General features: G+C 35.6%; 1 protein-coding gene and 1 pseudogene across 1 annotated transcript in view; one reads left to right on the plus strand and one right to left on the minus strand.

The window, feature by feature from the left end:
- The window catches only part of NAALADL2 (N-acetylated alpha-linked acidic dipeptidase like 2), a 903,327-nt gene that overhangs the window by 407,412 nt on the left and 479,155 nt on the right, over nt 1-16,760 (plus strand). The window lies entirely within an intron of this gene.
- LOC103079112 (leptin receptor gene-related protein pseudogene) lies at nt 14,343-14,844 on the minus strand (annotated as a pseudogene).

The following is a 16,760-nucleotide window of genomic DNA, read 5'->3' on the forward strand; positions in this document are numbered from 1 at the left end:
AAAGAATGATTATTCCAATATTTAGACATAGTTCATTGTCAACCCTGAACAGAATGGGGGAAAAATGTTTTATCTTATGTGATTCTATCAATTTCTCTGGAAAGTCATTTATCTGGTTTCTATGTTAGTAGAAGAGCAAAGATAATGGGAGGAAGCTTCCATTATTCTTACCCATGACTGTCAATATGAAATTTTAATAAAGTGGATTTGGGGGTTTTATTTCTTTATAAAGCGCCCAATGTAAGAAAATGAAATATTGGAAATGTGTTTTGTAAAACATATTTGTGAACCATAAAACTCTACATAAAATTGAAATTATTATTAACTATGGCTGCTTCTAATCTTATGCTTTAAAGGTTAAAAAAAAGGGACTAGAATTTACAATTATTGCCAATAAATAGAGAGGATTATGTAAAAATCAGCTTTATCTATTTGCATGTTAAGAGCAAGTTGACCAGTGGCCCTCAGAGTGACATGCAGTTTTCAGAGTGGCTCTGTTACTGACTGCATGTGTGACTTGGAGAGGTCCTCCGGCCTCTCCAGCTTTCCTCCTAAGTAGGATGCGGGTACTAGAATTAATGATACCTAAACACTCTTCTGATTCCAACATTCTATGGTCCTGTGACATTTCTACCCTATTACAAAAGAACATTTAAAAGTGTGAATGCTCTGATAACTTTTTTTCTTGCATTATTTCATGAAAGTGCCATGAAAGCAAACTGACAAGTTCAGGCAGCTTTCAGAACATAAAGGAGAAAGGCTGACAGCTTTTGAGAACCTCTTTGATTTCAACTGAAAGCAAGTAGAGAACCCTTGCTCTCTGGCCCTGAATGTCATAATATTATGTCTAGCATCATTGAAATGTCTGACAACACTGTTGATTAAAAATGAGAATCACTGGGCCATATTTATCGTTATAAGGTGAAGGATAGTTTGAAATTATGGCATGAAGTATCCCAAAAGGATGATTTAGCTTAGACAATATTAACAACATTTCACATGATAATAGGTATAGTCATTTGGCAGTAATTTGTTTCTTACTTTTTTCTGCATTTAGCTCTACCTTAAAAATTCCCCTGCATTTGTAAAGATTTGTAAAATGCTGAATTTAGAATTCTGAAGGGACTATCAATTAATATTATGAATAATATTATTTAGAAACCATTCTGTGTTCTACACAAGTCCTTTGAAAATGATTTGATAACCACTGAAGTGGCTGTCATTCATCTTTCAAAATCTGTTATACCTGGAAGTTTTATATGACCTTTAGACAACTGCATTCACAGAAATGTTCCTTCTAGTTTCCTAATAATTTTTATAAGAAATATTACCACACTGAGGTAAAAGAGTTTTACTTCCTTAGGCCAAATTCTTGTCACAACATGAAATAAGCAAAAGCAATTAGTCTAAAAAAAGCTCAGCCACAGTATCTTAGAATTTAAAAGAATAACCCTCAGGAATTAGCTCACATAATTTCTTATCCACTGTTTTATAGGTAGACCTCATTAAACATGGCTGACATGTTGCCCCATGGCCTCTGTTGAGCAGTCACTACATTGTTAGCAGACGTGCTCAGTTTTTGTAAAGCTCTGTTATTAATTTTTACCTTATATTGACCATATACCTACCTATCTATCTGTCGCTCACTCACACTATGCTTTTTGAGGCCAAAGTAAATTTATCCATGCACTCTTCATACATATTTAGTTTCTGTTAGGGGCTCTGTGTTTTTCTCCATATCTCAGAAACCCATCAACAGTGGACTTGTACGAGTGCAGGATTGTTTTTCTCACAAAATGAGAAGTCCGATAGAAAGCTTGATCTTAATTCAGTGTCTCAAAGGTAATAGACCCAAAGTCTCTGCCTTTCTTCATGGTTGCTGATAGAGGCTAAGGTTACAGCCATAACTTCAGTACTCCATGTGGACGGAAGGCGAGGAAATGCTCACATCCACAAAGTCTGCCTGATCTTTCAAGAGTCTTTAAAGTTCTGCCCAACAATTTTTGCTTAAGTCTCATTGGTCTTAGCTAAAATGACTGAGAAAAGAATTTTTATACCTGGGCACACTGTCATACCCAATGAGATTCTGTTAATAAAGAAGAGGAAAATCAATATAGCATCAAGCAGTCTCTACCACATTAACCTTTAAGTATCCTAGAACATCTACAAGATCCCAAGTTCTCTCTTCTCTCTCTCAAGCTAGAAGCAATTCCAACTACTTTGAACATTCTTTTTGAGATCCCTCATGCAAAACATCATCATCTTCCCAAAGTGTAGAGTGCCTTCTTAAAGTACAGCACACAGAGTTGGACATAATATGACACTTGGGGTCAGACCATGGCGATACTAACTCTTGTCCTGTAGTTACTGCATTTCTATTCAGGCAGCCTCACATTTAGAAATCTTTTTCAGTAACTAGCTCAAATTGAACATGCAACCAGGCAAAACCAGCTGAAATTTTTCACATGGAATGAACCAAAGCTAGGATTACCCTATCCCATACTTACATTTTAATCAACTTTATTGAGGTGTCATTTACATATGATAAAAAGCACCCATTATAAATGTAAAATTTGTTGAGCTTTGGCAAATGTGCACAATTGTGTAACCACCACTACAAACAAGATATAGAATATTTCCATCACCTCAAAAAGTTCTCTCATGCTCTTTTCCTGTCAGTCCCATCACCACCTGTCCCAGGAAACTATTGGTCAAATTTCCATTATTATAAATTTATTTTGTCTACTCTAGAAACCTCGTAAAAACAAGATCATATATATTCTTCCATGCCTGGCATCTTTCGCACAGGTTGGTTTTAAAATTTATTTGCGTTGATGTGTGTATCATTAATTCATTTCTGATTATTGCTCAATATATTCCATTATACCATTGTTTGCTTATCTATCCTCCAACTGATTGGCATTTTTATTTTTTCCACTTTGAAACTATTTTGAATCAACTTGAGGTGAATGTTCATATACAAGTCTTTTCGTAAACACAGGTTTTCTTTCTCCTTAGCAAACACTTAGGAGTAGAACTGCTGGGTCATATAGTAAGTGTATGTTTAACTTCATGAGAAAATGCCAATCTGATTTTCACAGTGGTTGAACCATATTACACTCCCACCAGTAATGTTTGGTAGTCTCCTCCTTGCCCCACATCATTGAAACACTTCTATCATCAGTCTTTATTTTAAAATTCTAATATTTGTGTATTCATTGTAGTCTTTTTATACACATATGTATTTTATTTACACTTTGTATTTGATATATTTCATGATAAACAATTTTTTTTCCATCTTAACCATTTTTTAAGTGTTCAGTTCAGTGGTATCAAATACATTCACATCGTTGTGCAAAAATCACCTCTGTCCATCCCCATAACTGTTTTCATCTTGTGAAACTGAAGCTCTATACCCATTAAACAATAACTCCCCATTATTCCTTGCCCCCAGCCCCTGGTAACCACCAGTCTACTTTCTGTCTTTATGATTTTGACTATTCTAAGTACCTCATATAAGTGGGATCATATAGTGTGTATCTTTTTCTGACTGGATAATTTCATTTAGCTTAATGTCCCCAAGGTTCATCCATGTTATAAACATACTGCAGAATCTCCTTCCTTTTTAAGACTGAACAATATTCCATTGCATGTATATCCACATTTTGCTAATCCGTTCATCCACTGATGGACACTTGAGTTGCTTCCATGGTTTAGTTATTACGAATAGTGCTGCTATGAACATGGGTGTACAAATATCTCTTTGAGATCCTACTTTCACTTCTTTGGGGTATATCCGCAGAAGCGGAATTGCTGGATCATATAGTAATTCTATCTTTAATTACTTCAGGAAACACCATACTGTTTTCCAAACTGACTGTACCAATTTCCACCAGTAGTACGCCAGGGTCCCAATTTCTCCATGTCCTTGCAAACACTAATATTCTATTTTTTTGATGTAGCCATGCTAATGGGTGTAAGGTGGTACCTCGTTGCAGTTTTGATTTGCATTTCCCTAATGATTGGTGAAGTTGAGCATCTTTTCATGTGCTTATTGGCCATTTGTATCTCTTCTTTGGACAAATATCTGTTCAAGTCTTTTGTTAATTTTTAATCAGGTTGTTCGGTTTTTTGTTGTTAATTTTTTCTTTTTTTTTGAATTTTTTAATTTAATTTTACTTATTTTTTTATACAGCAGGTTCTTATTAGTCATCCATTTTATACAAATCAGTGTATACATGTCAATCCCAATCTCCCAATTCATCACATCCCCACCCCCACCCCCAGCTGCTTTCCCCCCTTGGTGTCCATACATTTGTTCTGTATATCTGTCTTTCAATTTCTGCCCTGACATGAGTATTGGTACTCCAGCTTCCATTTGATTTCCATTTACATGGAGTATCTTTTTCCATCCCTCACTTTCAATGTGTATGTGTCCCTAGGTCTGAAATCAGTCTCTTGTAGACAGCATATATATGGGGCTTGTTTTTGAATCCATTCAGCAAGCCTCTGTCTTCTGGTGGGAGCATTTAATCCAGTCACATTTAAGGTAATTATCCATATGTATGTTCTTGTTACCCTTTTCTTAATTGTTTTGGGTTTGTTTTTGTAGGTCCTCTTCTCTTGTGCTTCTCACTTAGAGAAGTTCCTTTAGCATTTGTTGTAGGACTGGTTTGGTGGTGCTGAATCTCTTAGCTTCTTTTTGTCTGTACAGATTTTGATTTCTCCATTGAATCTAAATGAGATCCTTGCTGGGTAGAGTTATCTTGGTTGTAGTTTCTTCCCTTTCATCACTTTAAGTATATCATGCCACTCCCTTCTGGCTTGTAGAGTTTCTACTGAGAAATCAGCTGTTAACCTTATGGGAGTTACCTTGTATGTTATTTGTCATTTTTCCCTTTTTTCTTTCAATAATTTTTCTTTGTCTTTAATTTTTGCCAGTTTGATTACTATGTGTCTTGGCGTGTTTCTCCTTTGGTTTATCCTATCTGGACTTTCTCTGCTTCGTGGAATTGGGTGGGTATTTCCTTTCACGTGTTAGGGAAGTTTTCGACTATGATCTCTTCAAATATTTTCTCAGGTCCTTTCTGTCTCTCTTCTCCTTCTGGGACCCCTGTAATGAGAATGTTGTTGCATTTAATGTTGCCCCAGAGCCTGTCTTCATTTCTTTTCATTCTTTTTTCTTTATTCTGTTCTGCAGCAGTGAATTCCACCATTCTGTCTTCCAGGTCACTTATCCGTTCTTCTGCCTCAGTTATTCTGCTATTGATTCCTTCTAGTGTATTTTTCATTTCAGTTATTGTATTGTTCATCTCTCTCTGTTTGTTCTTTAATTCTTCTATATTTTTGTTAAACATTTCTTGTATCTTCTCAATCTTTGCCTCCATTCTTTTTCCGAGGTCCTGGATCATCTTCACTATCATTATTCTGAATTCTTTTTCTTGCAGGTTGCCTTTCTCCACTTCATTTAGTTGCTTTTCTGGGGTTTCATCTTACTTCTTCATCTGGTACATAGTCTTGTGACTTTTCATTTTGTCTGTCTTTCTGTGAATGTGGTTTTTGTTCCACAGGCTGCAGGATTGTAGTTCTTCTCGTTTCTGCTGTCTGCCCTCTGGTGGATGAGGCTAAGAGATTTGTGGAAGTTTCCTGATGGGAGGGACTGTTGGTGGGTAGAGCTGGCTGTTGCTCTGGCGGGCAGAGCTCAGTAAAACTCAGTAATGGGTGGGGCTGGGTCCCCTCTCTGTTGGAATTTTGGCCTTAGGCAACCCAACACTGGAGCTTACTCGGGCTCTTTGTTGGGCTAATGGGGACTCTGGGAGGGGTCACGCCAAGGAGTACTTCACAGAACTTCTGCTGCCAGTTTCCTTGTCCTCACCATGAGACAGAGTGACCCCCTGCCTCTGCAGGAGACCCTCCAACAGTAGCAGGTAGCTTCCCATAGTTATAGGGTGGAACAAATTTTTTCTTATGCATTCTTAAAGTAATTTTGTTGATGAAGTTCTTTTCCCAGGTACTGATTTAAAACATTAATATGTTTATAGTTGTTTTTTATGCAGTACAATTATTTTAGTTTTATTTGACAATTCAAATTTTAGTTGGAGAGGAAACAGCAGACGAATGGAAGATATATTTCTTCCATATACATAAGTTTAGTAACAAATAGATTTAGCATTTTAACAATTTTTCTAAAAGTATTTTTTCATTTAATAATTTCTCAAGTATGCGAATCTTTAAATTTCAAAAAGACTATATTTATTAGAGTTGATTCATAGCAATCTTCTTCTAAAACAAATACATCAATTTTTTTTTAAAATTTTTATTTATTTATTTATGGCTGCGCTGGGTCCTTGTTGCTGTATGCAGGCTTTCATTGCAGTGGCTTCCCCTGTCACAGACCACAGGCCCCAGGCACGTGGGCTTCAGCAGTCATGGCTCAAGGGCTCCAGAGCGCAGGCCCAGCAGCCATGGCACACGAGCCCAGGTGCTCCGCGGCATGTGGGATCCCCCCGGACCAGGGCCCGAACCCGCATTCCCCACACCGGCAGGCAGACTCCCAACCACAGCACCACCAGGGAAGCCCCATCAATTTTTAATAATAATTTTTTTAACTTGATATCAAGAAGTTTATTTTAAAAAATAGAATGGCATCCTGCCAAATCAGTCACATCACGTCCATAGCCTGGTGAAGGGAGAATAATTCTAGTGGACCAAGTTTCATAACTGCAGTGTATGTGGAACATTTATTTTTATCAGTAGTTGTTATTTTACATCAGGACACTTGCTGACCAAAAAACAATGCTCGTTGCAATGAAACCATCACCTTGAAATTTCACCATATATAACTCAAACATTCCTGACAATTGGTTCTTAGCATGTAAAGTACTTAAATCATAGAGTCAACTATTAGTTTAATCATATGTATTAAGTACTCTGTTTAATAGAAAATACATTTTAATTTCTCAGTATATTTGTTTACTGAATATCTGTAAGGGTAACATTCTAGAGCTGTAAATAGTATATGCAGTGTTTTGCTTCTCTTGAATAAGAGCTTGCAAAAATATAAATGGTCTGGTTTAAATGGTTAGAAATTAATAACTTCCTTTTTTTGTCATAGAATATAATTGATTTGTAAAATTTAGTGTGAATAAGGTTCAAAGAATAGCAGAGTGTAAGTTTCTGTTTAACATCTATCTCATTTGTGGAGCAACAGGTGACCGCAGATTTGGGACAGTGAGACGTCAGTGAGTACTGCCAGCAACAGCCCAGTTGTAAGAATTTTGATGGCACCTGTCAATGTGATGAGATTGCTCTATTTTGAAGGATGATCCTCCTCAGTGCCCTAGTTTTCCTATTAACCCGCTTACTACCATACTGCTCCTTGCCCTTCTCTTGGACTAACTGCTGTGTCTTGTCCTATCTTTGATACAGAATCTTAAATGCTTTCAGTAGCAGCTCTTATCAGTACCACAGGAGGGGAGTGCCTTAGAGAACTGAAGTACTGTTATATTTTTCCACCTTCCAGGATAAAAGCATATGCTGTTTGGATAAGAGCTGAAAATGGTTCAAGGAAAGAGTCCTAGATAAAAATAGATAAATAAATGAAATAAAATGTGAATAAATCTTTTCAAATGGTTCATGAAACAATATGACATTATTTCATACATCTTTAAGAAGTGAAGGGTTTGAAGAGTACACACATGCCAGGTGGTCTAAGGCAAAAATCCTCTTGCTTGTGGAATAAACATTTGTAGACAGGAATCTTTTTTTTTTTTTTTAATATGATGTTTTGGGAACATAATGGGAACTCTTAAACCTAGTGTACATCAAAGTTGGAATATATTAACATTTAATATGAAACGTCGCCATCTGTTCTCCTGTTCTTTACTGGCTTCAGAAAAGAACAATAGTCCAACAACACAATGACCTATGTTTATAAGAAAGTATCACTTTTTGAGCAAAACACATAATATTAAGATTGATTGATTTAAAAGGATATTCCAGAAATCTGAATTAAATAGAACCATAATTAATTTATTCTTAGCTGTCAACAGGTAGCTTAATGTAGTTTCTTACAACAGATTTAAACTTTTATTTTGGAATCAATTTCCACTGTTTAAAACAGAGATTGGCAAACTATGTCCCACTTCTTGTTTTTGAAAATAAGTTTTATTCTAACATAACTATGCCCATTCATTTACTTAATGTCTATGGCTACTTTCATGATACAAATGAGTTGAGTAGTCATAACAGAGACCATATGTCCAACAAAAATACTTACTCCTGGCCTCTACAGAAAGGTTTGCGACTCTTGTCTAAATCATAAAACCACACCTGTTGAAGCTTAAATTTATTGTAGTCTAAAAAGAATAAGTATTATAAGACTTATGTTCAATATTTTCTACTTAGAACATTTTCAGATAAATCAGTAATGTACCAAAGTGAGGGTTTTTTTTTAATTAATTAATTTTTCGCTGCATTGGGTCCTTGTTTCTGCTCGCAGGCTTTCTCTAGTTGCAGCAAGCAGGAGCTATTCTTCGTTGTGATGCACGGGCTTCTCACTGAGGTGGCTTCTCTTGTTGCGGAGAACGGGCTCTAGGCATGTGGGCTTCAGTAGTTGTGGCATGCAGTCTCAGTAGTTGTGCTTGTGGGCTGTAGAGCGCAGGCTCAGTAGTTGTGGTGCATGGGCTTTTTTGCTCCACAGCATGTGGGATCTTCCTGAAACAGGGATCGAACCCATGTTCCCTGCATTGGCAAGCGGATTCTTAACCACTGTGCCACCAGGGAAGCCCCCCAAAGTGAGTTTTATGGAAAGCTTATGGGTATGTTTAAAAATAAAAAAAAAAGGGATCCTATAGTTGAACGGGATACTCTCTTTTCCCCTACTTGAGAATCTGTCAGATGATGAGTATCTGAGAAATCATTCAATAAATTAACCACTTTAACTTTTTAAATCTAATATTACCCAAATTTCTTTGACTTCCCCTTCTCCCCACTATAAACCAGTTTTTAATATATTTGTAGGGCAATAGTGGTCTGCAGAAGAAAATGCTAAAAATGCTAACTTAAAATAATACGTACTTCTAAAACGTGAAAACATATAGGTCAGAATAGCTCAACTGAATTTATAGAATCATAGATTGTAGATTTAAAAGAGCCATATAGTTTATTTAATCGAATTCCAAATCTTAGCAGATTACAGAAAAATAAAATTGATGATTCCAATATGCTAATCTTATTTTACTACATAAGAGATGGCTAATCATGACTACCTTCAAGTTAACAAAATGCACTTAATGAATTGTGTATATATGTTGGCTTCACTCACTGTAGTTAAAGCATCATTATGCCATAAGTGCTGAAACAATTGTGGTTTTACATATTGCATTAAATTAGTTAGTGCTATAATTAATTTTAATAGGATGTTTTTAAGTCCCTAACTAGATTACTTTATAACTAAGTGCTGAATGCACCATCTACATGTTTTGTTATTTTAGAGGTAATGTAAGTTTAATTATGCAGATAATCCAAGTAGATTTTTATTTTGCCTCTGGATTATCACTTTCATTTTAATGGCTTGAATGCTTCTTATCACTATTTGTGAATGGGATTAATTAAATCTAGAATGATGCTTTTAATACTGTGTGATGGAATAAATTTAGTAAGAGGGTTGATGTCCATGTGTTGGTCAAAATTATTATTGAATCTGTTAGACCCTGAGAAGTATAAACTCAGAAAGACAAAATGTTCACTTCCATTTAGCATTTTATTGTAAATGTAGTCATTCTTTTATGGATTGTCAGTTGATTCTAAAATTTAAAAAATATTTTTCATATTCATTCTTCTATTAAACAAATCCTTGTTGAGAACCTACTATGTATCCTATTAGAATATAAATTCCACAAAGCAGAAATCTTGATTTGTTTATGCTGTGTCCTTATTGCTTGGCATACAGTAGCTACTCAAAACTATGTATTGAATGAATGAATGGTTTTAAATACTGAAGATTCAGCAGCATAACATGAAACAGTCTCAGTACTCAAATTGCTTAAAGGCATTTGTAGCACCATGTAGAACATACACAATAGAGATAAATATAGAGGCTATGAGTCACTGAGGAAGAGACTAACCCACTTTTTAGGAAAGGGGCCAGGGAAGGCTACCTTGCAACTACTAATTTACTATCTGATTCTATGGATTTCTCTATTCTGGGCATTTCATATAAATGGAATAGTGCAATACAATATAATGCATGTATAAATAGAATAATATCAATACAATATGTTGTCTTTTGTGACTAGTTTCTTTCACTTAGTATAATATTCTCAAGCTTCATTGTTACATGTGGTAGCATGTATCAGTATTTTTTTCCTTTTTATTGCCAAATAATTTCCCATTATATGGACATCCCATATTTTGTTTATCCATTCATTAATTGATAGATTTTTTCCTGCTTTTTGGCTATTATGAATAATGCTAATATTAACATTTATGTACAAGTCTTTTTGTGTGTGGATACATGCTTTGAATTCTCTTGGATATATAACCAGGAGTGGAATTGCTAGATCATATGAAAACAATTTTATGTTTGAACTTTTTGAAGAACATTCAAACTGTTTTCCAAACTGGCTGCGCAATTTTACATTGCCAACGGCAGTATATGATGATTCCAATCTCTCCAGGCCAACACTTGTTATTATTGATCTTTCTTATTATAGTCTTCTAGGGTTATTATTTTTTAATGGAAAATGGCTTTCAATTTGTAGGATTTTAAATCCCAGCAGCCCTGGGAGAGGTATTTGTAAGAAGCTATGGTTAATTACATACATATTATCTTCCCTTGGGGGTGGTTTCAGAAAATATGGACTTTTTTTTATTTTTAATTAGAAGACTGTACGTTTGACAGTAGCCTTTCACTGTATGTAGCTCTCCAAAGATTTATATAACTGAGTTAAGGAATCACTATTATAAGTAAATCATCTTAGAATTAAAAGTTTTAACATTAATTTATTCAGAAGATCACATTCGAATTAATATTTCCTATGTTTTGGATCAAATTTTATGTGCTATTAAATGTTTTATTTTTTATATGTATGCTCTGATTTATTCCATCAGTATTCTCCCTAAGTAGATTGACCCCCTTTTAAAGGCAGCAGTTCTGTTTTATATGTTCCTGAGAGCTGTGAAGGGTCTGGGATTCTACCTTACTTTCCAGCTAACAAATAAGCCTGCCACAGTTTCATGGTTGCTGACAGAAGACACAGGCCTTCTCAGTCAGAGACAAAGAACTCTTTTACTTACCACAATAGCAATAGCCAGAATATCAGCATTTTCCTTTGCCTCTTTCCCAGTCTCCAATTTGTTCAGGGTGACATGAAGAGGGACAAGTGACATCAGCACACACAATGCATTATGTCACCCAAGAGGAACATTAAACTTGAGAGAAAGATACTGTTTCTGTTTTCCGTGTCTGTTTACTATATAAAACATTCTTGAAATGATAGCCCAGAACAAAGTCAGTCAGTGCTTCTGCTTACACTATATACAGAAGTGTGAGAACCATGAAGAATTGACTTCCAATAGTTCTTTTTAACTATGATGTAGCTCTCAAAATGTTTTGTACCTAGGAAGTTATAAGTTTGTTGACTTAATTTTGTTTTGCCATGAAGCATATATCAAGAGATGAATTTGTGAAAGAAATATTTATTTTCTGTAAAATCTTCTGATTAGACCAAATGCTTCCCTTTTTATAACAGTAATGATTTTGTCGAGTTAAACTTTAACTTCTCTGCGATCATTGCCAAAAGAAAACTAGGTTATCTTTTGTAATGCATAAAAAATAATGTATATGTGTAATAAGTAGATGTGCTACTTTAAGAGATTATCAACTGAAATCAGTAATACAAAATCAAACAAGTTAATTTTTAATTAATTGCAATAAACTGGAGTGCTTAACATGAAGCTCCTCTCAACTAAATCCATTACTATCATTTAAAAAAATTATTTTATATTAATGTAAAAATACCAAGGGTAATAACCTGAAAGTAGTTGAGCTGGAGGAGCGAAGAGAAACCATCAACACCCTTGTTCAGACTCCCATAATTCACTTTGTGTTAACCACCTCCCCACTGAGGGAAGCTATAATCCATAGAGTGCTTATTTTCTTTCCCCTTTATTTATTTATTTTCCCTACTGACATTTATTACTTTAATGATACTTAGGTGCTGCAGAATAAATGCCTCTGTTTCAGACATATAGAAAATCCAATAATCTATCACTTTGATAAACCATTCCATTAGTAGGGAATAACTACAAATATTCTATATGCAAGTACTTTATATCATTCTGGAAATACAATCAAGAGGCAATGCTTTCAGGCTACACATTAAGGCTATCTTGGTTATTTAAATGTGTATAAGCAACAAGGGCACTTTTGCAAAAGGTAGTATAAATTAAACAGTATCTCCATCTTAGGAAAAGAAAAGCTATTACAAGCCAACTACACATTCAAAATGGTATCTTACAACTTATTGCTATTATTCTCATGCAGGATAGATTATTGCTCACAACTGCACATTTCAGAACACCAAGAAATTTTCATATTTTTGTTACCTTTTAAGCAAGGTGACATCAGAATAAAAACTTTTAAAATTAAACTTTTCTGTTAAAAGTGAAATTTATTACAATACAGTAAGTGCAAGTGTTATTAAAAATGCTTGTTAAAATTATAGTGTCTATATAATTTTTCTAATATAAATATTGGAAATAACAACTTTAACAGTTCTATACATACGTAGTACATTGAAAACATAAAATCATGCACAAGGCTAAAATATCACTTTGCACGTTATCCTTTTAGGTATTACTCTTGTCTTCTGATCCCAGCATCATTACAGAATATGAACAAGTTACAAACTTCAAGGTTTCAGTGTTTTCAGTGTATGTCAGTTATCACACATTAACAATGGTTTAAAATCATTGCTTATATTCTACATGTGGTTCTAGTTCCCATATTTCCCTTTCTCGATAGGTCTTGGACAAAAAGTTGATCTAGAAAACCTATGATTACAGGACCCAGCATGACATGAATTCTCAATGACTCACTTAAAAGTGGCATAAAGTGTTTTATATATATATATATATATATATATATATATATAATTTTTAAGTCCTACAGGGCGTCAAAGACAATAAGTATATCGCATGTAAATAAGATAAAGCAGCTCAGCCTCTGCTTGCTTACTTGGCTCCACGTCTCTATAGGAAGGAGAAGCCAAGCCATGAAGAAGTTAGGGCAAATCGGAACTGCTGGGAGTGTGTGTGTTTGGGGGGCTAGAGGGGCTGGTGAGGGTGTGTGGGGAGCAGCATAGGGAAGGAGCTGGGGAGAAATGTCAGATTATGAAGGGAAATTAAACAGCGTTACTTATCCATTCTTCCCCATCCTGCTAAAGCAGGGGCCAGTTCCAGCCCAGCCTCCCTCCCCTGCCTCCCAGTGGGGGATTCGTCCCCCCAGCACTGTGAAGGCAGCCACTACCTTTCAGACAATGTGAAGCCATAGCTGTTCCCTACTGAGAACACTTCACAAATTTGAGGAACAGGCTATAAATTATAGGTTTGGACATTTCAAATACCAAGGATAGTCTGAAGTAGGCCTTAACACGAGGGGCAGGGGAAACAGGTTTTACAAGCAGCTAATGCCCAGAGAGGCTAAGGGGTTCGGCCAAGGGGAAGGCAATGCTTCTTCCTTCATGACAGCACTTCTCAGGCTTTAATGTGCATGCGATTCACTTGGGATCTCATCAGAATGTATTAGGTTGAGGGTGGGGCCTCAGACTCTGCATTTGTATTAAGCTCCTATGGACCACGCTTCGAGATGCTGATGCTCTTGGTCTATGGACCACACTTGGAGAAGCAAGAGTCTGCAACATAAAGAGGGAGCCGCCTCTGTCTCTCTGGGCCACAGGTATATCTTGGAAGTCCTGGGCAGAGCTGAGACAGCCCCAGCGCTATGTGACCACTCAAGCACTTCCCCAGGGAAAAGGTAGAGATGCAGCACACTGAGTGACCAACTGTCTACAAGACTGTGTTAACATATTTTCTGAGAGCACCAGGACTCTAGGAACAGCTAAACAAATAACATAATTCAACTTGAGTAAATGGCGAGATCTACTGACTGGGAATAAAACTAACCTTTTCCCCATGTAGTCCTCCTTAAAGTGAACATGATTACAAAAGTATAAAAAAACAGCATATTAAATTTCATAGTAGAAGGCCACATGTGCACACATATACATACAGTATGAATTCTAAGAAATTAAATGCATTTTTTCAGAATAAAGCACGTGCTACCACTGCTCCCAGCTAAAATCATCTCCTCTACCAAATACAAGGAAAAAAACCTTGAATTGTAAGGAGAATCACTGCATTGCCTGCCAGCACCAGGCCACAGGCTCCCCATTTGATCACAGCCACCTGAGCAAGAATAACAGGAAATCCAAAGGCAGAAACAATAATTCCGGTAGTGAAAAAATAAGCCAGTTCCTGACAGGCACTACTTGTTGCATCGGCGTCATATGTTTCTCGTTTGGCAATAAAATAGGGGATGGGAGAGATGACGTGGAATATCAGGACAAACAAGGGTCAGTAAACACCGTAATCCTCTAAGGCACATCCCAGCATAAGAAAAGTCAGCCCAATAGCCCCAGTGAAGAATAACGCCACAAGAGCTTTAACGCCCCCCCGTGTCTCCTGAGCTGGGGCCGCGGCTGCTTCTGGCTTCTTGCTATGGCCCCGCCCTTCTTTCCCCTTTAACTGAAATATTGTCCAACCTTGATTCCCCTCTCCCATACTTAGGTAATTAATTTTTTGGTTACATAAATGCAGACAGTCACTAATATTTCTTCTTATTTGTTTCATGTGGTTTAGTACATTGCCCTTAGTAATACTGTGCTACCTGTCTCGAGAATTCAACATATTACCTTTCTTTCAATAATTCTTTCATTCATAGTAATCTTTGAAAATCTTTATTCCACCAACTTTAAATATACTTTTGTTCTATGAAGCTTAATAGTGGTTTCATTAGAACAAAAAGGTTTCTGCATTTATTGGTTTTCTTATTTTGAAAATAAAAATATTTCTATATAGTTCTGAGTTTACTGTTATATCTCAAATGTTTCATTCTGCTTTAGAATTCAGTTAAAGACTTCTGATTTTAGTTTTAGACAAACATATTCTTCCTAGTGCCTTGTAGGAAATATTTTTTCTCTTCCCTAGAGCTAGTGTTTGATGTCACAGAGTATGCCCCTGACAAACAAGGCCTGTTCTTTGACCTGACCTTTATGGTCAGAATTGCCCCTCTTCCATCCTTCTGTTTTACAAAGGGTTAACTTTTGGTTTCCAGACTAAGACTTAATATATTCTAGAATTAAATTAAGTTAAAATAGGAAAGATTTATTCAGTTATTGTCTAGAAAAATGTAGAAAGGTGAGCAATCATTTGCTTATATTACCACTCACCCTGGACATTAGCAATGACATCTCCATCAAAAACAAAATAGATTCATTCAAGCAGAAAAAAAAAAAATCTTCACTTGAGTCATTTAAGTGAAGGTTTAAACGTTTCTTTTATCAATGAGATAATATTTCAATTCTCCATTTAACTTACATAGGCAAAGGGGAAAAAAAGAGGGGTGAGGATTGTGGATGCAGTGTCTATTCCTTCTTGGATTTAAATACTGACTCTGCCAAGTGTGATCTTTTCCAGGAATTAGATAACTAAAAAAATAAAATAAAATTCCACTGAAACGAATCCAACCCAATATTATCTTTAATGCAATGTAAACATACCTTATATAGCCTGATAGTTTCTACTAACACACTATCTTTAATCCTAGTAATTTATATTTTTATATTTTCTGTATCATGCCTAAAATGTTGCTTACTCTAATTAGCTTGTGGTCAACAGTATCTTTAATTAGAAATATTGGTAATCTGTCCCCCGCAGCATTTCATTTAGTGTGTTTCATTTTAGTGGTTCCAGGATGATTATCATAATGAACAGAGTGATAAAAAATACCATTAAGCAGAAATGAAATAGAATACCCATCAGGGCAAAAAGGGTTGTGGGTTTGTGTGTTAGTAAAAGAATGATCTGTAGTTCGAATACAGTATTAAAACTGTCAATAAGTTGGCATTGAGTGTACCTTTGAAATTCTATCAGTAGCAAATATCTGATATTGTGATTTATTTCTAACAATTAGAGGTAGAGTGTAGGATGAAGGACACAGAGTTAAACTAAAAAATGCCAATTCATTGAAAAACAGTTCAGATAGCACCAATAATATTGTTGAAACTGACTAAAGTTGATATGAGTAATGTAAAAAAGTTATGTGAGAAAATCACCAGCAGACTTGTGTGTCTATCATGAAATTCATTGCTAGGGATCGTGAGAGAAATCAGTCTTATGTTTATGCCTGGTATTCTTGTCAAGCGCATATATTAAAGTGAATGGTGTTTATTTGACATCTTTATATTTTATTTAATGATGATGATGTTTTCCTTAGAGATCTTTATTTTCTGAAACAGTTTTAAGATTTTCTTTCATAATTAAATGCAACAGATTTTTGTATTTCATGGCATTTACAGATGCATACCTACTGGGACTTCAAGTCTAGATTACATAACATCTAGCAATGTTTATGACTAAGTCTTATTTGGCATCAGAAAAACATCTTCCAACTTGGGTAGAAGATACATTTGAGGTTC

The sequence above is a fragment of the Lipotes vexillifer genome, unplaced genomic scaffold (genome assembly GCF_000442215.2).
Source record: "Lipotes vexillifer unplaced genomic scaffold, Lipotes_vexillifer_v1.1 scaffold487, whole genome shotgun sequence".
Taxonomy (NCBI): Eukaryota; Metazoa; Chordata; class Mammalia; order Artiodactyla; family Lipotidae; genus Lipotes; species Lipotes vexillifer.